The sequence below is a fragment of the Notamacropus eugenii genome, chromosome 1 (assembly GCF_028372415.1).
Source record: "Notamacropus eugenii isolate mMacEug1 chromosome 1, mMacEug1.pri_v2, whole genome shotgun sequence".
In the NCBI taxonomy this organism is placed as follows: Eukaryota; Metazoa; Chordata; class Mammalia; order Diprotodontia; family Macropodidae; genus Notamacropus; species Notamacropus eugenii.
Window position 1 is genome coordinate 117,696,000 of NC_092872.1, and position 27,941 is coordinate 117,723,940.

Here is a 27,941-nt window from a genome sequence, read left to right on the forward strand (position 1 = left end):
AAAATTTGACTTTCAAACACAAGAATCAAGAGAAGCATGAAAAGGTAAACAGAAAAGAGAAGTCTTAATGAACTCATTAAAGTTGAACTTTTTATATTCCTACATGGAAAGATAATATTTGTAACTTTTGAAACTTTTCTTAGGATAAATGGAGAGATTATATACAGAGGGTATAGGGTAGTTGAATATGAAGCAATGATATCTAAAAAAATAAAATTAAGCGGTGAGAGAGGAATATATTGGGAGAAAGAGAAAGGGAGAAATAGGATGGGGTAAATTATCTCTCATATAAAAAAGGCAAGAGAAAGCTTTATCCATGAAGGGAAAGGGAGGAGGTGAGAGGGAAAGAGTAAACCTTACTCTCATTGGATTTAGCTTAACGAGTGAATAATATACACACTCAATTTGCTGTCAAAATCTATCTTACCCTACAGGAAAGTAAGGGGATAAGGGGATAAGTGGGAGGTGGAGGGAATGATAGAAGGGAGGGCAAATGGAAGGAGGGGGTAGCTAGAATTAAATACTTTTGAGGAGAGACAGAGTCAAAAGATAGAATAGAATAAATAGAGAGCAGGTTGAATGGAGGGAAATATAGTCTTTCACATCATGACTGTTATGGAAGCATTTTTCATGACTACACATATATTCTATATCGAACTATGTCAAATTGCATGCCTTCTCAGTGGGGATGAGTGAGAAGGGAGGAAAGGAGTTAAAAAAATTTTTTACATGCACCTGGGACATAAGACATACAGGCAATGCGCTATAGAAATCTACCTTGCCCTACAAGAAAATAGAGGGGAAGGTGATGAGAGAAGGGAGAGGTGTGATAGAAGAGAGGGCACATTGGGGGAAGGGATAATCAGAATGCATGATCTCTTGGGGTGGGCAGAGGGGAAAGATGGTGAGAAAATTTGGAACTCAAAACCTTGTGGAAGTGAATGTTGAAAATGAAAAATAAATTTTTTTTAAGTCTCTGCTAGATTTTACCAATATAGACACAATCAGAAGACATTTTTCAAATTAGTGTCTATCAGTGGATGGTATGCTATACTTCATCTGGGAGAATGACTCTACAACTCATAAGTAGGGCATTCAACTTGAACCGTTCTTTCTTCATTGGGAATGCAATTGTGCCCTTAACATTTTCTTACATGTTCTGTCCTTGTGACCAGCAGCATGTTTTGTTAAGTCAGCAATGCAGTCTATAACCATTAAGCAGGGACAATATAACTGATTTGCTTAGGGAATCAAAATTTTGTCTTATTAACATGGTATTAAAACCCAAAAGGGCCAGCAAGTCCCAGTTTCCTGTGCATGTCATGGATTGCATGGTAGAATAGGGTACTGTAAAGTGCACTGGAAAAAAACATGGACAATGACTACAATGACACAAACAGAAAGAAAAATTACCACACAACAACTGGAAGTAAATGTTTGTAAAAATTACGAAGAAGATAGCAGAGAAGAGATAAGAAAAAGAACTTCCCCCATCTTACATGCAGAGATGAGATAAATAGGGGTGTGAAACACTGATTTATTTCAGATTTCTTTTTTTGTTGAATTCACAGATTTTTTTCTTCTCTTCTTTGTCCCTTAAAAAAAATTCTTTGTTACATCAGATGACTCTCTGGGAAGAGGGAACTGGAGGAATATAGGGAGAAAGTTAAGTAAGCACAAAAGATATCAATGAAATTTTGTGGTTTTTTTTTAAGGAGTATTCACTAAGACAGATGACCTGGCTTCATATTCTCTTTCATATCCACTCTATTCATGTGATCTTAGACAGGTCACTTATCTTCCCTCATTCTTAATTTCTTTATAAAATAAGGAGATTGGGGTAGATGGCTTTGGAGGGCCCTTCTACCTCTAAATCTCTAGACACTATTGTACTGTTCTTAACAATATGTGAAAAGGATTGTGTCAGTACAATAACTAAATAGTTTTAAAAAATTTTTCCCCATTAAAATGTTAACTGCTGGACTGTTTCTTTTTACATCTATCTTTCTATGCCTAATGCTAGAACAGAAATCATAATATTTGCTCCTTGTTTCATTATAACATTATAATAACATTATAACATTATAGTACCATTATAGGGGAAAGGGCTGTAAAGGGAGTAACACTATAGGGGAAAGGGCTCTAAAGTGGATGCATGAAATTGAAAAGCTTTAACACAAACAAAATCAATGCAGCCGGAATAGGAGGGGAAACTACTGATAGAGGAAAAATATTTCATCAGAAATCTCTAACAAGGTTCTGATATCCACACAATATAAAGAATTAACAAAAACTATGTATAACCAAGAGTCATTCTCCAGTGATTTACTGGTCAGATATGAACAAACTGTTTCAGCAAAAGAATTGCAAATAATTCACAATAAATATGAAAGAATGCTAGAAATTACTAATCAAAATAGAAATGTAGCAAAGCAACTCTGAAGTCTCATTTCACAATGAGTACACTGGCAAAGATAAGAAAAGCTGAAAAGTCAATTCAGGAATGAATATTAAATTTTTGGTTGATCCGTTGATTAGTCTAAACATTCTGGAAAGAAATTTGGAATGATGCCTTAAAAAATAGAGGAAGGAGGTGGGAATATAAGCATTTATTTAGCACATATTATATGTCAAGAACTAACTAAATGATTTACAAATACCTCATTTGATCCTCACAACAGTCCTGGGAGGGAGATATCGTTATTATCTCCATTTTACAATTTAAGAAACTGAAAGGTTAAGTGATTTACCCAAGATTACAAAACTAGCGTCTGAGGCTAAATTTGAAGTCAGGTCTTTCTGACTATTCACTGTGCTACCTAGCTGCCAATATAAAATGATTTTAATTTAGGACCAAGAGATTCCTGCTAGGCATACACTCCAAGGAGTTCAAAGATAGAAGGAAAGGTCCTATTTATATTTAAATATACATAGCTGCACTTTTTGTAGTAGGGAAAAAGTAGAAACAAAGTAGGTGCCCATCAATTAGGAAATGACTAAGCGAAAGACTGAAAGGGAATATTAGGCCATAAAAATACCATGAGTAATTCAGAAGAACATGGAAAGATATATGAACTGAGGCATAATGGAGTAAGCAGAGCAAGGAAAACAATACACACAATGAAAACACAAAACTAAATGCTGTAGTTATGATGATCAGACTTGACTTCAGAGAAGAGTTGAGAAAGAGAAGAGTGAGAAATACACTTCACTGTACAGATGGGGACTATGAGTATAGAATATCATATATTCTGTCAGCCTTAATAGTTGTGCTGGTTAATTTTGATAAGGTGTCTTTTGTTACTGTTGTTATAAGAGATGTTTTGCTGAGCATAGGAGAGGAAGGAATATAATTGAAATATAATATTTTAAAAGTATCTCTAAAAAATGTAAAACAAATTAAAAGAAAAGTAGCATGTCTTAGTGGATAGAATGCCAACCTCTTTGTTGGACAAACCTGAGTTCAAATCCTGTCTGGCTGAAGCCATGATCTGACAAGTATTTATTAAGCACTTACTATGTACCAGGAACTGTGGATACAAGGACAAAAACTGAGCTGAGTACCTTAGCCACTTTTACTAATATGTATGGTTTACTACTGGAAGACTTGCAATTCGAAATAATGAAGCAATTTCTTCATTGGTCCCATGGTTCCTGTGTTCCTCCTACCACTGATATAATAGTGTTGTGTCAAGGCTGGGAGGAATGGTAGTTGGTAGTCCAACAGATAAAGCACTTGTCTCAGACTCAGTTAGACCTGATTTCAAATGTAGCCTCAGACATTAATTAGCTATGCAACCCTGGGCAAGTCCCTATTGGAAACATGGCACTCTCATGCAAATAATTCAAAGACAGAGTGGGCAGAGCAAGGCAGTTTATTTTACACATCTTGAGCCATGGATGTTGTTCACAAAGAACATACACAGACAGAAGCCAAACTTAGCCTTTTTTTTGGGGTGAGTACTTCCTGGGACCTTCAGAACTGGGATTGGTCCCAGTTCTTCCAGAATTACAATCTTTCTAGCCAGCCCACTACATGTCACTCCTTGATGTGTTCCCTCCTCCAGAACATACTTCAACAGAGATCCCATAATCAGAAAATAGAGGGATAATTTTATGTAGGGTGTGTCAATTAATATGCATGAAGCTTATTAAGCAAATGCAGTTGAGGGAATACCATGACCTTGCCTCCCCGCCTAGTTTGGCACATGTCCTGCTGAAAAGCAGGACCTTGAGAATTCTTCTCAGTACTCCTTCCCAATCACATAGCTAGCAGATAGATGCTTCTTTTTGTGGAGGGCAAACTTTATCTCTTTCTAACATCCCTATCCTCAGTTTCTTAAACTGTAAAACAAGGTTAATAACAGCACCTACGTACCAGAGTGGTTGTGAGGATAAAATAAGATAATTATTTAAAAACAAACAAACCAAACTAACCCAGAACATAAGACAGTACCTGACGTGGTAGACATTATATAAAAGCTTTTTCTGGTCACCTTCCCTCACAGACACTGCCATCAGTCCTTAAAAGAAGTGATTTCATCCTCCATCACTCTGTTTTAGTCTGTAAAGCTTGTGGGGTCTGTTCAAGTCTCTCTCAGACTTCGAATGTGGGAGAGGGGATCCTCACCTTGCTGCTTCCTCCTCCACTTTATGAGTTCCTCCCTAGAATCTGCATTTGAGGTAGCACCCACATTAGCCACTTTCACTCCTGCTCAAGCTCAGCTCTTTCACCTACAGTTTGAAATCTAAGTTCCTAGAAGACAGGTATTTGTGGCATTTATCTTCCCATTTTAGCAGGGTGCCTGACACACATGCTAATCTAATCTAATCTAATTCTAAACTCAACAGGAGGAAATTTCTGCAACTATATATACTTGAAAAAAAGATAATCACCAGCCCTGGCTGGTCCCAAGACATGCACAGGGACAGTCAATCCAAAAGTACAGAGCCTAGGTGAAGATAGAAATACTTCAAAATATTTTACATTTTAAGTATCAAACTTTGGGGATAGCATAACAGGTTTCTTGATCTTGTTTCATATTTCTGTCAGTGACAGTTTATGAGTTTTAAGTTTAAACATTTCTTTTTGTAGCGGAGGAAATTAATAGTTGCCCTACACCTTACCTACCTTACACGCAATGGATCTTTCAAATAATCTCTTGGGTAATTAAACCTAAACTTTGAGAGTTTCCCCAGGGCACTGGGGGAGGGGCATAGAGAACCAGTGACAAAAAAGAACCAATCTGATCCCTATCATTAGAAGCCAAGCTCCCTCAGGAAAGAACCTGGTTCACTTGAACCAAGAGCCCTGGGGACCCTGGGGATGAAGAGGGCCCTACTTCTCTTTTGGCCCAATCTGATCATTTGCTACTTAGAGTTACTGTAGGTGGAGTATTAACAACTACAAGAATCCAGAAAAGCCTATACATGATAGCACTCCCAGGACCTAAAGGCAGTTTTTTTCTTTGCAAGGTTTTTCAGGGTTAGGGAGAAAACTTCTGAGTGTAAGGAGATGAAATGTTAAACAACACCTTTTCACCTACCAATTATGACAGCGACTTTAAAATGGTATTTTGTGGGTGCTGGTAATTATAGTCTATAGATTCTTCCTATTTCAGCTGTAACAGCTGAGAAAGCAAATATCTAAATTAACCAAACTCAGAAGCAGACTTCTAAATCACTATACCAGTGTTGAAGCAGGATTTTCAAAAATAATTAAGCTTTTAGTTACACTGCTTTCACTAAAAATATGATGAATAAGTTGTCTGTACTATATTCAGTTTCCTCTTCCACTTAAGCAGCTAGGGAACAGCACAGTAGATAGAGCACTAGGCTGGAAGTCACAAAGACCTGAGTTCAAATCTAGATCGAGATATTTATTTACTAGCTGCATGACCCTGGGCAGTTTTCACAATTGCAAAATGGAAATATTTAATAGTATCTTACAGGGTTGTGAGGGTCAAATGAGATATTTGTAAAGTATTTGGCACACAGAAGATGCTAAATATTCTCTACTTGAATTGTATATTTGAAATCATACCTTATCTCTACCCCCTACACGCACCCCTTCAGTTTTAAACCGGAATGGAAAACAATTGGATTTTTCAGCTACGCTGAGATTTCCTCCCTGTTGCAAAATAATAATGACATTATTGATAATTTTTGTTAGAACAAAAAAGGGATTTGTACTGTTTAATAGAATGAATATAATAATATAATAAAATAAAATTTAAGTTATTTCATTTTATCTCATCCTTTTAAATTTATATTTTGTGTATATTTTATACCATATATATTAGTACAATAACACATATATAAATAAATGCACATATATTTCAGATGTATGGGCAAAACCCCTTTTACTACTGGGGTGCGCAATAAAAAATACTTGGAGACTACTGTCCTAAACCAATAAAATCAAAGTCCTTTAAAAAAAATACAAGAATTTTTTTTTTTTAAAGAACATCTGATCAGAAGGTTTGGGTTCAGAGCCTAGCTCATATCTTATAGTACTAGCTGCCTGATCTTAGGCAAGTCACTTAACTTCTCAGAGCCTCAGTCTATTTACATATAAACGGAATTTAGGCAAGTCACTTATTAGTCTGCTAGCCATACTTCCTCCTCCATAAAATGAGAGTGCTGGGCTAGAATCAGTACTTCTTAAACTGTCACATAACTGAACATGGGGGTTGTGAAAAATTTGGCAACAGTAAAAGGTTTCTAAATGCACAATGACCAAAAATTAATTCACAGTCAAACATATAATGAATCCAAGGTGTTTCTGACAGTGTTTATCGATGCTGTATGGAGAGATTTCACTGTAGCCTTAGTTCTGAACACACAACATGTGCACTTTGCACTTTGCACTGTGCATGCAGTCATGCCAACAAACACTGCCAGAAACACGTTGCTTCAGATTCAAGACTATTGCATGTTATGAATTACAGTGTTTTTACTGTACATACAAAGTTTTCTGCTCTTACAGAAACACAATAGTTTAATTACAGAAAATAAACTTTTAATATTTTCCTACAGTCATTCCTCAGCATATACGTATCAAATTAGTATGTCTTTGGATTGTATTGTGTTAGAATATCTGATTTTAAAAATTGCTGTTATCTCCTTCTTTTATAGAAATGTAAGTGTTTAATTACATCAAGTAAAGACAAAAGCTCCTTAATAATATTTTTCCACCATTCACCACTGTATGTATATGTAAGTGTGAACGTCGATTTTTTAAAAATTAAGCACAAGGAAATGTAATTTCATAAACTAAAATTAATATTTAAGAAATTATTAGTAATATTCATTTATATTCTTGGACAAAAATATTTTTCAGTTATGGATAAGTGGCTAAATTTAGACAGAAGAGGTAAAAATATTGATGACTGTGCAGCAGAGCCTTTGCTACCTAAACTGACAAGAAAAAGACTATGTTGAATCAGTCTTGTAGTATGGATGTACTAAATGATGATGGTGTGGAAAAATCTCTTTGCTTAACTTGTAACGAAGTCCTGGCTGTGGAGAGCATGAACTAAGATGACATCGTAATATCAGGCAGGTAGTATACTGCAATAAACCAAAGAAATACTCTGAATGACTTTAACATCCTCAAATTAAGAAAAACAATGTTTTGAGAAATTCTTCATAGTCAACAAAAAGTATTAACTTGCAATCTACAAAAAAAGCCCTATGCAATAGGAGAATATTGTGTGTTGCCTGCTGTTATTAAAATGTCAAAAATAGCTCATGGGCAAAAGCACAGTGATGAAACTCATAAAATTTCTTTATCAAATGATAGTTTCCAAAAGCATTTTGGAAATTAGTAATAACCAGTTCCAGCATCTTATTATCAGGCTTAAAGGCAGCCCAAAGTTTGCAATTCAGTTAGATGAAACAACTGATATTTTTAACATGGCACATTTTTTACTTTATGTAAGATATGTTTATGAAGGAAGTATACATAAGGAATTATTGTTTTGTCCCCCTTTGAAAGAGCACATAAGAGGGGAAGATATATATCTTAAAATCAATGAATTTTTCACAAATGAAGGTTTACAGTGGAAAAAATTATTTTGGAGTATATACAATATTCGAATAATGACAGGTCCAATGATTTGTACCAAAAGTTAAAGCTTGTAGCAATGAACTTATCCCTTTTACTCCTGCTTAATCTATCAGGAGGCACTCGTAGCCAAAAAAAAAAAATGTCACCCGCGTTAGATGTTGTGCTCTGGGATAATATCAAAATCATTAACTTCATTAAAAGCTGTGCACTTAGCAGTTGTTTGTTTTCAAACCTTTGGAAAGACATGGGCTCTAATTACAAAATTTGTTACGTACATGCAGAGATAAGGTGGCTTTCAAGAGCGTGAAGTTTAAAGCAGATTATTGAAAATGAAAGATGAAGTTATCTATTTGAGTAGAAATCTGATTTTGTTAATTTTTTTCATAATGACTTATGGTTTTCAAAACTGTTATTTGTCAATTTTTTTTTAAACTCAATGATTTAAACATGCCACTTCAAGGAAAACATTGTTAACATATTTATGGTAAAAAATAAAATTGAAAGTTTTACTTTGAAAGTTAACATATATCAGAGGGCTTGGAATATGATATTGCAGAGGTCAAAGGAGTTATGATTAAAACCAAGAATCACCTACCCAGCAAAACTGGGTGTCATTCATGAGAGGAAAAAATGATATTCCATTATATAGAGGAATTTAATGCATTCTTGAGAAAAGATCAGAGGAAAATAAGAAATTTGACTTTCAAATACAAGACTCAAGAAAAGCATGGAAAGGTAAAAAGGAAAAAGAAATCACAAGCGACTTATGAAAGTTGTGCTGTTTACATTTCTACATGGAAGAAATGATATTTTTGACTCATGAGACCTTTCTAGGTATTAGTGGAGTTGGAGGGAAAAAACAGAGGGTGCAGAGTGAGTTGAATATGAAGCGATGATATATAAAAAATAAAATTAAGGGGTAAGAGAGGAATGTACTGGGAGGAGAAAGGGAAAGGTAGAATGGAGTAAATAATCTCACATAAAAGAGGCAAGAAAAAACTTGTACAGTGGAGGGGAAGAGGAGGGAAAAGTGTACCTTACTCTCATCAAATTTGGCTTAAGGAGGGAATAAAATAACTTAAACACTCATTTGGGTACAGAAATTTATCTTACCCTATAGGAAAGTAGGGGGGAAGAGGATAGGGAGGGTGATAGAAGGCAGGGCAGATTTGTGGAGGGGATAATCAGAAACAAACGTTTGTGAGGAGGGACAGGGTGAAAGGAAACAATATGACTATTATGAAAGTATTTTGCATGACTATATATATATAACCTATATTGAATTGCTTCTCAATAAGGATGAGTAGGAAGGGAAGAAAGGTGAGAATTTGGAATTCAAAGTTACAAAAATGAATGTTAAAAATTGTTTTTACATGTAACTGGGAAATAAGGTACATGGGCAATGGGGTACAAAAATCTATCTTACCCTATAGAAAAATAGAAGGAGGAGATAAGAGAAGTAGGGGTTGGGAGTGATAGAAGGGAGGACAGAAAGGGGAAAGAGGTAATCAGAAGCAAAACACTTTTGAGAAAGGACAGGGTGAAAAAAGAGAGAAAACAGACTAAACAGAGGGTAGGGCAAATAGACTTTCACAGCATAACTATTATGGCTGTGTTTTGCATGACTATACATATATAACCTACATGGAATTGCTTGTCTTCTCAATGAGTGGGGGTGGAGAGGGGGAAAGGGAGAGAATTTGGAACTCAAAGTTTTAAAAACAAATGTTAAAAGTTGTTGTTTACATGTAATGGGGGAAAACAAATACTAAAAAAAATTAAATTTAAAAAATAGTTAATGTATGGAAGAATAGAGTGGGAAATGGTTCTTTAGAAATGTTTACAACTACAGGTGATTTTACAATTGAAACTAACCTTCCGAAAGATTTAATTGTAAGAGTTAAAATTGATCGTCTGAAGTGCTAGAAATACTTTAGTTTTAGAAATACTTCCCTTCCAATTTTAATTCTTAAAAAACCAAGTTGGGTTCATAAACTATGCTCAATTGAAATAAAAAAAAGTCAGTCCTTTGCCATTAAAAGTTCAAGAAGAATTTGCAGAGTTATCAAGTGATACAGGAAACTTGAATTTTTTCCAAAAATTGTGAAATGAATTTTGGTTTAGGATTAGCACAGAATTTCCAACAATCTCTGAAATGGCCTTAACCATACTTCTGCATTTTGTACTATGTATTTATGCAAAGTGGTATTCCCAGCATTGACAATTATAAAATCAAAATACTGATCAATTCTGAAAAACATTGAAGATGCTCTACATCATGTAGTATCAAATATTCCTCCAAGATTTAATTGTTTATGTAAAAAAAGCACATTTATCTCATTAGTATGCAAATTTACTTTCATCTTTAATAAATGGTAAAATTTTGTGTATACCAAAGAATTGTTTTAAAATAAATTTCTTTACAATTTATTATTAATAAATGTTTGATTTGTATACTCATTTTATATAACTATGTGTCTGGGGTCACATAAAAATTTCTCAGGTGAAAAGGTGTCATGAGTAGAAAAAGTTTCAGAAGTCCTGGGCTAGATGACCTGTAAAGTTTCTTCCAGCTCTAAATAGATACAATCTATTATCTTAAAAGAGATGAGCTGCACCAGGTGATGATAAGATCCCTTTTAGCACTAACACTAAATGAGCTCTATAACTTTATCAGTTAGCTTTTGCTTAAATAAGAAACCACCTTCTTGTTTTTTCTTCTATCAACAATGCTACCAATGCCTACTTAATTCCACCATATCCCAATTAATTTTCATGAAGATACAAAGTACTTGAAATATTTTCACATTTTTTTGGACACCGAATCCACCCAGTCATACCTTTCCATAAAGTCCTTTACTTATATCTTTATGGCCTGGAATTGATCACAGTTATTCAAAGACAGGATATATACTCTGGAAAGTCTTAACCAAATTACAGCCTAGCTGAAGATAAAGAGGATTGTAACCCAAAGTTTGGCCAACTTGGTATTTATAACAACTAATGAAACCATCTACTATGTTAAGGACAGGCAGCTACTATCTTGGGGCTCTTGGTGAAAGAAGTATTCACATTTTTAAAAATCACAGATCATTTAGAGTTTTGAAATACACACAAAATGCATATTTCTTTTAAAATTACTTAAAGCCTCTGGTCTTATAAATTCATAATAGCGTATTTTAAAGAACATTATCTGTATTAATGGGAAACAAATCAATCCCCCCATTGTTCCACTTTTTCCATCCCTCTTCTAATTTCAAAAATTTGTGGTAATGTGCACCCAGTTTCAAAGAAAGAAAAGAACTGTATTCTGAACTCACTGGGACTCATCCTTACCGGTGAGACACTCAAGGGAATTTTTGTGGCATTACCGAAATAAGATTCTGGGCCACAAGATGTGAAAATGATGAAGTGCAACGGGATAGTTTCTGTAAAGCTGAAAATGGACACAGTCTCCTATTCATCTTCAAATACTTTACTGTGGCACTAACTCCTAAAGTCTCAAGATGGGGTTCAATTCCCATTCCTTCTGATAATGAGATTACCAGAAATTAATACTCTTCTGAGGACCATCATTTTTCACTACCTTATGTGACCTTTCATTTTCCTAAAGTCATTGTCTGCTTTGTGTCCTGGATGCTTTTAATGGGAAACCACAAAATGAAATCATTCTTTCAGAGCAATGCTGTAATTCCCCTGGGCTTGACTAATAAGTTTACCTGGCATCTTAGAAAGGTAGATGAAGAAGATAAAAAAAGAGTAACAAATGATCCCACTATTTCATCCGGCACTGATGCAGCTGGCATCTTCAAATGTCTTTATCTGAAGTCTTGGCAGAGATGCCCTCTTTTCTCAGGGCTTTTTTAAAGACTTGGAAAATCATGCTCTATTTATGTTCCAACTTAAGTCTTACCTTACAAAAGTCCTGACACATCTGATGACGTTGCTAATATATATATGCGTATATGCACATCTTGGATTAGTTTTTAACACTGCTTTTATTTCAAATTTATATGTCAAAAATATTTTATAGAAAACAGTATTGTGGCAAGGTGGATAGAGATACAGGGATGTGTACTCCTCTTTCTGAGTTCAAATCTTGCCTCAGACATTTACCTGCAGCGTGACCCTTGGCAAATTAACTTAACCTTACTTGCCTCAGTTTCGGCATCTGTAAAATGAGCTGGAGAAGAAAGCAACAAATGACTCCAGAATCTCTGCCAAGCAACCAAACAAAAAATCATAAATGGGGTCACAAAGAGTCAGGAGTAGCTGAAATGACTGAAGAACAAAAAGAAAGAGCCTGAACAAGCCTAGGATCATGACTTGTCCCAGAACTGTTTCTAGATGAACTGCAATGAAATGAGAATGAGAATAAAACAGTTATAATGAGGATAATATTTTAATCTGGGTGTCCTACATTTATCTAAAGCTCCATATGCTCAGAGTTTAACTAATTATCTTCTCCACAAAAGTCATCCTCCTCTAAGGGTGCAAATTGTTAAATTTTCAGTGTGAGCATTTACACTTCAAAAGGGAAAACAGGCATTTATAATAGCACTTTAAGGTCTATAAATTCTTTAAATCCATTATCTAAGTCTCACATTCCTTTCTTTCTTCCTAGCATCCTCATTTCTGTCAAGGGCATCACCACTTTTCCAGTCACCCAGAACTGGTAGCATTATTGAGTCCTTACTCCTACTTACTCCAAATGAATAAAATTAATGAAAAAAAAACCCTTTATTAAGTGCTTACTATGTGCAAAGCCCTGGGCTAAGTGTTGGTGATACAAATAGAAAAGTAAGATAGTCCCTGCTCTCTGGGAGCATATCAAAATATGGGCCACAACACATGTGGAAGGCTTCTGCAGCAAGTCAGATGGTCTTTAGAGTATAGCACCAAAGTAGATGGCAGTACCTATTCTTTAATACTGGAGCAGCTATGTGGCACAATGGATAGGGTGTCAGACTTCAAGTAAAGAAGATTTCTCTTCCTGAATTCAAATCTAGCTTCAGACTCTAGCTCTGTGACCCTGGGCAAGTCACTCAATCCTGTTTGCCTCTATTCCTCATCTGTTAAATGAGTGGGAGTAGAAAGAGCAAACCATTCTAGTATCTTTACCAAAAAATAAAAAAAAAAAAACAACCAAATGGGTTCACAAAGAATTGGACACAACTGAAAAGTAACTGATCATCAACATTCTTTAATGTAATTTCATTAATGTAATTCCATTTCAGTGGAATTTGTATCCCACTGACAAAATCATATCTGTTTTTGATGTTAAGACATTTAATAGTGCCAAGGATTTTGAGCAAGAATATTTTTTTCCTATGTATTCAGTAGCTGTCCAGAGGGGTTACTTCCCCAGATTATGGACATGGGTCCAGGATTGAAAGCAATGCTATTCCAAAGTCTATTGGGTTCAAGGATCTAGGCAGTCTCCATTAGGGCCTATGGAGAGATTCTGGTCAAGGTGATGGTGATGATGGTGGTGGTGGTGGTGATGATTTGACTTGGCTGGTACATCTACTTCTTCTCCTTCCTATTAGATATGAAGAGTTGCTTTACCATAGCTAATCAGCTATCAGATCATATCATTTCTACTTCTACAATATCTCTCCTATCTGTCCTTTTCTCTCCACTCACAACCATCAGTCTGTTTCAGGATCTTTAATCAATTTTCATCAATACTATTGCAACAACATCCTAATTGGTCTTCTTGCTTTGTGTCTCTTCCTACTCTAATATATCCTCCACAAAGATGCCAAAGCATTTTCCTAAAGAATATTTGTGACCACATCATTTCCTTACTCATTAAATTCTAGTGGCTCCCTATTACTTCCAGGATCAAATAAAACTATCTTTGCTTAGCACTAAAGATTTTTCACTTCTACCTGGCTTTAGGAAAAAGTGAAGTTAATGTATGTATATGTATATGTATGAGGCAACATACTATAGTGGATCTAAGATATCCACTGTCCAAAAGGCAACCAAACTCTGCATACCCTTTGATTCAACAATACCACTATTAGGTCTATATCCCAAAGAGATCATTAAAAAGGGAAAAGGACTTACATGTGCCAAAATATTTGCAGCCCTTTTGTAGTGTCAAAATATTGAAATTTAGGGGATGCCCATCAATTGGAGAATAGATGAACAAGCTGTGGTGTATGAGTGTAATGGAATACTACTGGGCAATAAGAAATAATGAACAGGCAGATTTCAGAAAAACCTAGAAAGACTTGTATGAACTGATGCATAGTGGAATGAGCAGAACCAGGAAAACATTGTATACAGTATCAGCAATATTGTTTGAAGATCAACTACAAATCAGTCAGCCCTTTGCTGCCACACAATGATCCAAGATGAATACAAAGGACTCCTGATGTAAAATACTATGAATATCCAGTATAGATGAAGAAATGATGGACTTCAACTGCAAATCAAAGCATATTTTTTCACTTTAATAAAAAGACAAGTACAAATCAAAGTACCTCTGAGGTTTCATCTCAACGAGGTAAAGATTACAGAAAAAGGAAAATTACAATTGTTGAAGAGAATATAGGAGGCTAGGCACACTAAGCATTGTTGGTAGAACTATGAATTGATCTACTATTTTGCAAAGCCATTTGGAACTATGCCCCAAAGTCTCAAACTATGTACATCCTTTGACCAAGTGATACCACTAATAGGCATATTGCTCAAACAGATTTTTAAAAATAGGGGGAAAGACTCATATGTATAAAAGTAATTGCAGTAGCACTTTTTGTTGTAGCTAATAATGGAAAGACTGTACCCATCCATTGCTAAACATGTCATGGAATATGAATGCAACAGAACATTATTCTGTGATAAGAAATAGCTAAAAGGATGGATTCTGAAACATCTGAGATTTATATGAACTAATGACAACTAAAGTGAACAAAACAATTTAGTCAATGACTAAAGCTTTGTAAAAGAGAACAATATTGAAATACTTCAAAACTCTGATCAATGCAATGACCAAACAAAACTACATAAAAATGATAACAAAGCATTTCTTCCATCTTTTGATGGTGATGAACAACAGGTGACAAACAAGGCATACATTTTCAGATGTGACCAACATAATACAAATTTCCTTTGTTCAACTATGTTGATCTGTTACAAGGAAGAATTTTATTTGGGTAGAAGTAACTTGGGAAGAGAAAATGGGTTAATGATAGTGATGAAAAAGAAAGGAAGGAAGGAAGGAAGGAAGGAAGGAAGGAAGGAAGGAAGGAAGAAGCGTAAACGGACCATTTTTTAAATAAACAGAAAAGACTCAGAAAAGGATTCAGATAAGCAGCCTAATGTTGGTAATACCACATAAAATTTTAAATGAATTTTCAAAACCCTGTTATTAATAATCACAATTTCACAAACAATCCTCTTTTTCTGGTATCTTTCTCATTTTTTATTTGTAAATGAAAATGTTCATGTTTGTTGACAATTTTGTAGCTCACAACTTTAAAAAATAAGTCAAAATATAGAAGAAGATTGTAAGCAGGAAGGTCTCTTGGAAGGTAAAAACTAAAATACAAATAAATAGTTTAAAATAGACAGAAGCTCCATGTGTTCTCTGTATTTTCTGCTTAATAGATCAATTATAGCAATAAAACATGTGTGCTACAAAAATATGCATAGAGAATTCTGCTAGGCTGCCAGGGAATGTTGACGAGGTAACTAAGCAACATTGGCAAAGAGAATTATTACTTTCTTTTTCCCATTGATATCTGGTGTTGCAGTAGACCAAAAATCAATGCTACCTATCTAAAAGAAAAAAAGGAGGAAAACAATCAAGATCTGCAAAATTTAATAATAATAACTTTAATGTATGTAGCACTTTAAGGATTGCAAAGTGCTTCTCAAACACTATCTCATTTAATCCTTATAATAGCCTTCTTATTTAGGTGTTATAATCTCCATTTTACAGAAGATGGACCTGAGGCAGGCAGATGTTAATTTGCCCAGGGCCACATAGTAAGTGCCTGAGGCTGCATTTGAATTCTGATCTTCCTGACTCTAAATCTTCATATCTATTTTACAAATATTTGCAAAACTTTACAAACCGTAAAGACACAATATAAATGCTAGCTATCATTATTACTATGAATCAACAATTGGCTTCACAGCACATTAGGGCCAAACAAATACCTTCAGAAGTGCAGCCCAAATCAGAAGAGAGCTAATTGCCACCCTTACTAACATCACCTCATTTTGAACAAGTATTGAGATCAAGTGGGGAAAAGATAAAAATAGATGAGTGAACACTCAGCCCATATTGTTCTTCAACATGACAAAATATTCTTATTATACTTCTCCAGATCTTGAACAACTGAAAAACCTGTCTGGCTTAGCTATCCAGTTAACCTATTTAAATGTAATTTATAGTCTCTTTGGAGCATATGACAATGTTGAGTATCTTCTCCTCCTGAATATTCACCCTAGGGTTTCATGATGGTGCTCTCTTGGTAGATCTACTTGTCAAATCACTTCTCAGTCTCTTTTGCTGGATCATAACAGCAACATACTCCTTTTAAAAATTTTATTTTATTTTTTAAGTTTATTTTTAGTTTTCAACATTCTCTTCCATTAGTTTTAAATTTTCTCCCCTTCTTTCCTCACCCCCCTCCCCAAGATGGCATGTAATCTGATATATGCTTTACATATATATTCCTATTAAACATATTTTCACATTAGTCATGTTGTAGAGAAGAATTAGAATGAATGAGAGGAGCCATGAGAAAGAAAACAAAACAAAACAAAAAGAAAAAAGTCTTCACTCTGCATTCAGACTCCATAGTTCTTTCTCTGGCTGTGGATGGCACTTTCCATCATGAGTCCTCTGGAATTGTTTTAGGTCCTTGCATTGCTTAGAAGAGGTAAGTCTATCAAAGTGAATCACTGCACATTATGGCTGTAAAATGTTCTCCTGGTTTAGCTTACTTCACTCAGCATCAATTAATATGTCTTTCCAGGTTTTTCTGAAGTCCACCTGTTCATCATTGCTTATAGCACAACAGTATTCCATTATATTCATATACCACAACTTGTAACCGAGACCCTGAAATAAAGCTCAACCCTTGTTCGACTCTGGAACGTCCTTTCTCTCATATGAGCATCCGGTTTTGGCCAACCGAAGACCTCGGAGGTGAGGTAAGAAGACTCGGGTAGCCCACACAGGCCTTTAGGCCTGGCAAAATAGCTTTGTACATGTGGGTCCTTTCCCCACTTTTACGCTCTTTTTCAGACACAGCCCTAGAAGTGGTATTGCTGGATCAAAGGGTATGCACATTCTTATAGCCCTTTGGACATGGTTCCAAATTGTTCTCCAGAATGGTTGGATCAGCTCACAACTCCACCATCTCTCCTACATCTTCTCCAACATTTATGATTTTCCTGTTTTGTCATGTTAGTAAATCTGATAGGTGTCATATGGTACTTTCAGAGTTCCTTTAATATGGATTTCTCTAAATCAATAGTGATTTGGAGAATTTTTTTATATGACTATATAAAGGTATCTTGAATTTCTTCCTCTGAAAACTTCCTGTTTGTATCTTTTGACCATTTATCAATTGGAGAGTCACTTGTATTTTTGTAAATTTGACTCAGTTCTCTATATATTTTAGAAATGAGGTCTTTATCAGAGACACTGGCTGTAAAAATTCTTTCCCACTTTTCTGCTTCCCTCCTAATATTGGTTGCATTGGCCTTGTTTGTGCAAAAACTTTTCAACTTAATATAACCAAAATTATCCATTTTGTATTTCATAATGTTTTTACATCTTGGTTGATCATAAATTCCTCCATTCTCCATAATTGTGAGAGAAAAGCTATTGTTTGTTCCATTAATTTGTTTATAGTATCAGCTTTTATATCTAAATTGTGTATACATCTGGACTTTATTTTGGTATACAGTGTCAGATGGTGGTCTCTGCCCAAGTTCTGGCATACTATTTTCCAGTCTTCCAAGGCATTTTTGTCCCATAGTAATTTCTTATCCTAGAAGTTGGGGTCTTTGGGTTTATTAAACAGTAAATTGCAATAATGAATGACTATTGACCTATTCCATTCATCTACCTCTCTATTTCTTAGCCAGTACCAAGTACGTTTGATGATTACTGCATTATAATATATTTTAAGATCTGGCATGGCTAGGACATTTTCACCTGCAATTCTTTTCATTAATTCCTTTGATATTCTGGACCTTTTGTTCTTCCAGATTAATTTTGATATTATTTTTTCTAGGTCTGTAAAATAAATTTTGGTGGTTTGATTGGTACAGCACTGAATAAATTAATTTAGGTAGAATTGTCATTTTTACTATATTAGCTCAGTCTATCCATGAGTAACTAATGTTTTTCCAATTATTCATATTTAACTTTATCTGTGTAAAAAGCATTTTGTAATTGTGCTCATGTAGTTCCTGGGCTTGTTTTGGTAGTTAGACTCCCAAATATTTCATAATGTCTACAGTAACTTTAAATGGAATTTCTCTTTCTATCTTTTGTTATAGGAATTTGTTAGTAATATACAGAAATGCTGATGATTTATATGGGTTTATTTTATATACTGCAACTTTTATTACTTCAAGTACTTTTTTACTTGATTCTTTAGCGTTCTCAAAGTATATCATCTGCAAAGAACGATAACTTAGCTTCTTCTTTGCTTATTCTAATTCCTTCAATTTGTTTTTCTTCTTGTATTGCTAAAGCTAATGTTTCTAGAACCAAACTGAATAATAGTGGTGATAATGGACATTCTTGTTTCGCCCCCAATCTTATTGGAAATACATCTAGCTTATCCCCATTACATAGAATACTTGCTAGTGGTTTTATGTAGATGTTACTTATCATTTTAAGGAAGGTTCCATTTATTACTATGTTCTCTAGTTTTTTAAATAGGAATGGGTGTTATATTTTGTCAAAAGCTTTTTCTGCATCCATTGAGATAATCATCTGGTTTCTGTTAGTTTTGTTGTTGATATGATTAATTATACTGATAGTTTTCCTAATACTGAAGTGACCCTGCATTTCTAATATAAATCCTACCTGACCAAAGCGTACTACTCTAGTGATAAGTTGCTGTAATCTTTTTTTGCTAAGATTTTATTTAAAATTTTTGCATCTATATTCATCAGGGAAATAGGTCTATAATTTTCTTTCTCTGTTTTGGCTCTTCCTGGTTTAGATATTAGTACCATATTTGTATCATAAAAAGAATTTTGTAGGACTCCTTCTTTGCCAATTGTCCCAGGTAGTCTACATTGGAATTAATTGTTCTTTAAATGTTTGATAAAATTTGGTTATAAATCCATCTGGCCCTGAAGATTTTTACCTAGGAAGTTCATTGATGGCTTGTTCAATTTCTCTTTCTGAGATGGGGTTTTTAAAGTATTTTACTTCCTCTTTTGTTAATCTGGGCAATTTATATTTTTGCAAATATTCATCCATTTCACTAAGACTGTCAAATTTATGGGCATACAGTTGGATAAAGTAATTCCTAATTATTGTTTGAATTTTCCCCTCATTGGTGGGGAATTCAACCTTTTCATTTTTGATACTGGTAATTTGGCTTTCTTCTTTTTTTAATCAAATTAACCAAAGGTATGTCAATTCTATTGTTTTTTTAAATAAAACCAGCTAAGTTTTATTTATTATTTCAGTAGCTTTCTTAATTTCAGTTTTATTAATCTCTCCTTTGGTTTTCAGTATTTCTAATTTGGTATTTAATTGAGGATTTTTAATTTGTTCTTAACTTTCTCAGTTGCAGTATGCATGCATAATGATCAATAATTCATTGATCTCCTCTTTCACTCTATTATTCATGTAAGCATTCAGAGTTATAAAACTTCCCTTAAGAACTACTTTCGCTGCATCTCATAAGTTCTAGTATCTTGTCTCATTATTGTCACTCTTTTGAATGAAGTTATTGATTGTTTCTATGATTTGTTGTTTGACCCACTCATTATTCAGGATTAGATTATTTACTTCCTAATTAATTTTAGTCTATCTTTCTATGGTCATTTATTATATATAGTCTTTATTGAATAATGATCTGAAAAGGATACATTTAATATTTCTGCCTTTCTGCACTGGATTATGAGGTTTTTATGCCCATAAAAACATGGTCAATTTTTGTGTATGTGTCATGTAATACTGAGGAAAAGGTATATTCCTTTATATCTCCATTCAATTTTCTCCAAAGGTCCATTATATCTAACTTTTCTAAAATTCTATTCACCTCCTCATCTTCTTTCTTGTTTATTTTGAGGTTAGATTTATGAAGTTCTGAGAGAGAAAGGTTGAAGTCCCCCATTAATACAGTATTTCTTCTTCTGTATTTCTTCCTGTAATTCCCTTAACTTCTCCTCTAAGAATATGGATGGTCAATCATTTTGGTGCATATATGTTTAGTAATGATGTTCTTTCATTGTCTATGGTGCCTTTTAGCAAGATATAGCTTTCTCATTTTGATTAGATCTATTTTTGCTTTTGCTTTGTCTGAGATTAGGATTGCTGCCCTTGTTTTTCTTTTTTTGTTTTTACTTCAACTGAAGCATAATATACTCTACTCCACCCTTTTATCTTTACCCTGTGTATAACTCCCTGTTTCAAATTTGTTTCTCTTGTAAACAACATATTGTAGGATTGTGGTTTTTAATACATTTTGCTATCCACTTTTGTTTATGGGAGAGTTCATTCCATTCACATCCACAATTATGATTATTGTTTGTGTCTTTCTCTCCTTCCTATTTCTCCCCCCATTTATGCTTTTATTTCTCCCTTCTCCCTTTCCTTCCTCAAGAGTTTTGCTTTTGCTGACCCCCTCCCTCAAGCTTCCCTCCTTCCTATTAGCCCCCTTCCTTTTTTCCCCTTTTCCCTTACTACTTCTTTCCTCCCTTTTAACCACTTCCTCACTTTTCTTTCCCCTTTCCCCTCTTACTGCCTGTGGGGCAAGTTAGATTTCTATATTTAACTGAGTATATTATTCCCTCCTTGCACCAAATCTAATGAGACTAAAGATGCAATGTAATTTATCCTTTTCTGTCTCCTCCTTTCCTCTTTTCCCATTACGATCCCTTTTCACCTCTTAATTAGGTTTTTCATCAGGTAATTTATACCCACACATTCTATCTGTATATCCCTTTTAAATGTTGTAATAAAGACATAATTCTCAAGATTTACAAGTATCACCTTCCCATGTAGGGAGGAACACACTTTGCTCTTACTGAATAACATGTTATTTTTTTCCTCCTGTTTACCTTTTATGCCTCTCTTGAGCCTTGTATGTGAAGATCAAATTTTCCATTGAGCTCTGGTCTTTTCATCAGGGAGATCTATAAATCCTTTATTTCACTGAATATCCATCTCCTCCCCTAAAAAATTTTGCTCAGTTTTGCTGGGCAGTTGATCCTTGTTTGTAATTCAAGTTCCTTTGCCTTATAGAATATATTTTAAGCACTCTGATCTTGTAATGTAGAAGCTGCAAGGTCCTGTGTGATCCTGACTGTAGCTCCATGATATTTGAAATGCTTCTTTCTGACTGCTTTCAGTATTTTCTCATTGACCTGATAATTCCAGAATTTGTTTACAATATTGCTTGGCATTTTCAATTTGGGATCTCTGTCAGGAGATGATCAGTGGATTTTTTTGATGACTATTTTACCCTCTGGTTCTAGAATCTCAGGGCAGTTTTCCTTGATGATTTCTTGGAAGATACTGTCCAGGCTCTTTTTTGCATCATAGCTTGCCAGTAGCCAATAATTCTTAAATTATCTCCCCTGGATCTATTTTCCAGGTCAGTTATTTTTCCAATGACATATGTTACATTTTCTTCTATTTTTTCCATTCTTTTGATTTTGTTTGACTGATTCTTGATAACTCATAGACTCATTAGTTTCTACTTGCCCAATTCTCATTTTTAATGAATTGTTTTCTTCAGTTAGCTTTTGTACCTCCTTTTCTATTTGGTCAATTTTACTTTTTAAGGTGTTGTTTTCTTCAGTGAATTTTTGTTTCCATTTTGTCAATTGATTTTTTTTTTGAAAGAGTTGATCAATTTTCCTTCTACCTCTCTAATGTGACTTTTAAAATGCTTCTTGAGTTCTTCCAAGAATGATGTTTGGGCTTGAGACCATTTCATATTCTCTTATGAGGTTTCAGATGTGAGTATAGTGTCAATGCTGTCTTCTTCTGAATTTGTATTTTGATCTTCCCTATCCCCATAGTAAGATTCTGTGGTCTTTGATTTCCTAAGTTGCTTTTTGCTAACTGTCTTTTTCTTGGCCTTTAAAGTGGATCTCTGCTTCTGTGTCCACAGCCTTATAGGATATAGCTCTGTCCTATGCTTCTTTTGCTGGGGGCTAGGGGCATGCTTATTGGATTTCAGTTCTGTGGCCTCTGGTTTTGGCAGGTGGAAGCTATATAATGCTGTAGCCTACCTGGTGCTGAGCTGGACCTGGCTGGCGTGTGTCAAGGTCAGGTGAGGTCTTTCTGCATTTCCCTGGGGTTACACTGAAGCTTGCGGCATGCCACAAGCATATGTATGTGGGAGGGGTGGTCTGGCTGCTGGAGGTTTCCTCTTTCCCTAGGGCTATGCTACAGCACAGGGCTCACTGGTGAAAGCCCATCCACACTGGTGTCTGCCAATTCCCCTGGTGTTTACTCTGACATCTTGGCAATCAGAAATTTAAATAGCATCATATTCTTTAACTGGGGCTGTACCTCCAGGGTCTCTCTTGGATCCTCTTTTCTTTCTAAAATTAGTTTCTAGTTGACCTCATGAGCTCCCATAGGTTTAACTAGCATCTCTATGTAGATGAATCCTAGATCTCTATAATCTAACCTTTGTAATTACCTCTCACCTGGAATGGCCTCCTAATTGGTCTCCCTGATTAAATCTCTCCCCTACTTTTGATATGATCAAAGCACTGGTCTAACTATATCACTTTCCTGCTCAATATTTTCCAAAGGCTCTCAATTACCTCCAGGACAAAATGCAAATGCCTTTGCTTAATATTTAAAGCTTTTCCTAATCTAGTGCCAAGCTATCTTTCCATTTTCTATTACTCCCCTTCATATACTCTATGGTCCAGGCAAAGCTGGCCAATTTGCTATTCCTTACAAATAGGTCTCTTTGCCTTTGCTCAGGTTGCGATCCTTAAATCTGGAATGTTCTCATTCTCACCTCCAAATCTTCAGATACAGAGTTTCCTCATGGTTCAGATCAATGCTGCTTCCTACATGAGATAGTTTCCATAATGGCAGCTCAGAGACAGAGAGTTAGACCTAGAGAGAAGAAGACCTGAATTTAAAGCCAGTCTCAAACAGGTATCAGCTATGTGACCCTGAGCAAGTATATCTGCCTGTTTCATCAGCTGCAAAATGGAGACAACAATAGCACCTACCTCCCAGGGCTTAGTATTTGTAAATTACTTTGTAAAACTTACAGTGCTACGTAAATGCTAGCTAGTTTTATTATTTGTTATTTATTAATGTCATTATTTTATTTATTTATTATGTTTTACTAATAATTTTTTATTTCATAAATATTATAGAGAGACTACAGTGTGCAAGGACTGTTTTTGATAGACCTAGATCTTCACAGCAATATAAGGATCTAAAACATTTCCAAAGAACTCATGATGCAAAATGTCATCCACATCAAGAGGAAAGAACTATAAGAGTGAGAATGCAGAATGAAGCTACTATTTTCTCGTTTGTTATGCTTTTTGTTTGTTTGTTTTTCTCATGGTTTCTCCCATTCATTTTAATTCTTCTGTGCAATGTGACTAATGTGAAAATGTGTTTAATGGGAATGTATGTGTATAATCCACATAAGATTGCATGTCATCTTGGGGAGGGAGGGGGGAAGGAGTAGGGGAATTTATGGAAATTATTGCTGAAAACTGAAAACAAATAAATCAACAAATTTTGGGGGAAATTTAGAATAAAAAAAATTAGAGAGAAAAAAATACATGTCGCTCCCCAAGATGTAACATAAACTGTCAGAGAGAAGGAAATATTTCTTTTTTGTCTCTATATCCCTACTGCCAAGCACAGGATCTAGTACATATGCTGGTTAGCAGTTCCTAAATTTTTGCTAATTGACATACACAATTTGAATGAGTGATGGATGAATTTAGAGAGAATAAGCATAATATTTATTTAACTATGTATGGTTGCATATTAACCCGAAATTCAGTACTCTGCTAATATGTTCTCAAATATGTTAAATAAAAGAAATCACAAGGAGTGCAGGTATAGAAAAGCCAAATAATGATAATTGTGTAAAGTCATGATTATGTAAATCTCTTAGATTTCTTAAAATATGTAAAATACTCTAGGCATTGGTCTTATCCTCATATGGTGCTGTAAGAGTAAGTCCATACAAAAAAAAAAATAGTGTGCTATATGTCTGAAGAGGCTGAATAAGTAATAAATCAATGATTCCTTAGTCTGTTTGGTATTCCCTCAGAAAAACCAATTGGTAACAAATAATTCCTTGCCCTTTCCCTCTCCCACCAGGATCTGCCATTTCCATTTCCTTTCAATAGCTCCTAAATGAAAAAAAGTTTTTTTTCAAGGGATCAGTGGGGAAATTGAGACCCAAGAAGTAAAAAAAAACCATCTTGACAGATAATAAAGGTTATAGCATTGATTCAACAACAAACATCCATTAAGCACCTTCTATGTATCAGTGATTATGACACATCACTCTAGTACCTAAAGGTGATGAGGTTGTGATCTAGGATGGTCACATATATGGGGAGAAGTGAGGAAATAAAAGGCATGTTTTAGAGTAGAATAGAGAAGATTCAACAACTGACTAGATATAGAGAATGAGGAAGAACGAAGAGTTAAATATAAATCTGCAACTGTGTGTGTGTGTGGGGGGGCGGAGCCAAGATGGCGGAGTAGAAAGACAGACATACACATAGCTCCGAACCCACAACCCATAGAACATCTGTAAAAAGGAACTCACGGCGAATTCTGGAGCAGCAGAGGCCACAGAACAGTGGAGCAAAGGAGATTTCTGTTCCAGAGGGACCTGCAAACCTCTTGCAAAAGGTCCTTCATGCCGTGGACTGGGAGCCGAGCACATCCCTACCGTGGCCACAGCACTGAGAGGAGCAGATCCGAGTGGGCTTCAGGGACGGGATCTCCAGCGGCCGCACAAGTCCCTCCACCCACAGGTGACGGGGGTCGGTGAGAGGGTCTCTTTGGCGGGTCGAGAGGGGAGTGCGGTGTCCCCATAACTCAGGCATCCTCGGGAGGCAACAGCGGAGGCGGGAGCAGACAGGGGCTCCCCAAGTAGGCAGGAGCCCGGATCCATTTTTGAAGGTCTCTGCATAAACCCCCTGAGGGAACTGAGCCTGAGAGGTGGCCCTGCCCCTACCTGAGCACCTGAACTTAATCTCACACTGAATAGCAGCCCTGCCCTTGCCAAAAGCCCTGAGGCTGGGAAGCAGCATCAGAATCTCAGACCCCAAGTGCTGGCTGGGCAGATCTGGAGGCGAAGTGGGTGTGAAGAGAATATTCAGAAGTAAAGTCACTGGCTGGGAAAATGCCCAGAAAAGGGAAAAGAAATAAGACTATAGAAGGTTACTTTCTTGGCGAACGGGCATTTCCTCCCTTCCTTTCTGATGAGGAAGAACAATGCTTACCATCAGGCAAAGACACAGAAGGCAAGGCTTCTGTATCCCAGCCCACTCAATGGGCTCAGGCCATGGAAGAGCTCAAAAAGAATTTTGAAATCAAGTTAGAGAGGTGGAGGAAAAGCTGGGAAGACAAATGAGAGACATGCAAGCAAAGCATGAAAAACAAACACCCTGCTAAAGGAGACCCAAAAAAATGCTGAAGAACATAACACCTTGAAAAATAGGCTAACTCAATTGGCAAAAGAGGTTTAAGAAGCCAATGAGGAGAAGAATGCTTTCAAAAGCAGAATTAACCAAATGGAAAAGGAGCTTCAAAAGCTCACTGAAGAAAATAGTTCTTTCAAAATTAGAATGGAACAGATGGAGGCTAATGACTTTATGAGAAACCAAGAAATCACAAAACAAAACCAAAAGAATGAAAAAATGGAAGATAATGTGAAATATCTCATTGGAAAAATAACTGACCTGGAAAATAGATCCAGGAGAGACAATTTAAAAATTATGGGACTACCTGAAAGCCATGATCAAAGAAAGAGCCTAGACATTATCTTTCATGAAATTATCAAGGAAAACCGCCCTGAGATTCTAGAACCACAGGGCAAAATAAGTATTCAAGGAATCCACAGAACACCGCATGAAAGAGATCCAAAAAGAGAAACTCCTAGGAACATTGTGGCCAAATTCCAGAGTTCCCAGGTCAAGGAGAAAATATTGCAAGCAGCTAGAAAGAAACAATTCAAGTATTGTGGAAATACAATCAGGATAACACAAGATCTAGCAGCTTCTACATTAAGGGATTGAAGGGCATGGAATAGGATATTCCAGAAGTCAAAGGAACTAGGACTAAAACCAAGAATCACCTACCCAGCAAAACTGAGTATAATACTTCAGGGAAAAAATTGGTCTTTCAATGAAATAGAGGACTTTCAAGCATTCTTGAGGAAAAGACCAGAGCTGAAAAGAAAATTTGACTTTCAAACACAAGAATGAAGAGAAGCAGGAAAAGGTGAACAGCAAAGAGAAGTCATAAGGGACATACTAAAGTTGAACTGTTTACATTCCTACATGGAAAGACAATATTTGTAACTCTTGAACCTTTTCAGTATCTGGGTACTGGGTGGGATTACACACACACACATGCACACACGCACACACACATAGAGACAGAGTGCACAGAGTGAATTGATGAGGATGGGCTCATATCTTAAAAAAATGAAATCAAGCAGTGAGAGAGAAATATATTGAGAGGAGAAAGGGAGAAATGGAATGGGGCAAATTATCTCTCATAAAAGAGGCAAGCAAAAGACTTATTAGTGGAGCGATAAAGATGGGAGGTGAGAGAAAAACATGAAGTTTACTCTCATCACATTCCACTAAAGGAAGGAATAAAAGGCACACTCATTTTGGTATGAAAACCTATCTTACAATTCAGGAAAGTGGGGGATAAGGGGATAAGCAGGGTGGGGGGGATGATGGAAGGGAGGGCATGGGGAGGAGGGAGCAATTTGAGGTCGACACTCATGGGGAGGGACAGGATCAACAGAGAATAGAAGTAATGCGGGACAGGATAGGATGGAGGGAAATATAGTTAGTGCTATACAACACAACTATTATGGAAGTCATTTGCAAAACTACACAGATTTGGCCTATATTGAATTGCTTGCCTTCCAAAGGGAAGGGGTAGGGAGGGAGGGAGGTAAAGAAGTTGGTACTCAAAGTGTTAGGATCAACTGTAATGTTCTTACCACTAGGAAATAAGAAATACAGGTAAAGGGGTATAGAAAGCTATCTGGCCCTACAGGACAAAAGAGAAGAGGGAGACAAGGGCAGAGAGGGATGATAGAAGAGAGAGCAGATTGGTCATAGGGGCAATTAGAATGCTTGGTGTTTGAGGGGGGGAGGGGACAAAAGGGGAGAAAATTTGGAACCCAAAATTTTGTGAAAATGAATGTTAAAAGTTAAATAAATAAATAAATAAAAATAAAATAAAATAAATCTGCAACTGTAAAATAAGACCAGAACTCAGGTCTTCTGACTCCAGATCCAGTACTCAATCCACTCTCTCACATTCCCTCCCATCTAGGTCACAGGGTTAGGCTAGCCCAAGGACATTAAGGCCAAGTTCTATTGACTCTAATCTCTTCCATTAATTTATTCCAAGGTCATTTATTAAGCACCTGTTGTGTAA

The 27,941-nt window shown here is 35.8% G+C and overlaps 1 protein-coding gene across 10 annotated transcripts in view; it reads right to left on the minus strand.

Annotated features, from left to right (window-relative positions):
• The window catches only part of MOB3B (MOB kinase activator 3B), a 351,484-nt gene that overhangs the window by 212,859 nt on the left and 110,684 nt on the right, over nucleotides 1-27,941 (minus strand). For 3 of the 10 annotated variants that reach the window (XM_072612554.1, XM_072612539.1, XM_072612548.1), the window contains one exon: nucleotides 23,281-23,381. The exons of 5 other annotated variants lie outside the window; for them this stretch is intronic. The gene's annotated coding sequence lies outside the window, so the exon portion shown is untranslated. Of the gene's footprint in view, nucleotides 1-6,043; nucleotides 6,172-23,280; nucleotides 23,382-25,077; nucleotides 26,082-27,941 lie in introns of those variants that run through there. 2 more of the 10 variants (XM_072612563.1, XM_072612609.1) reach the window with 2 other exon arrangements.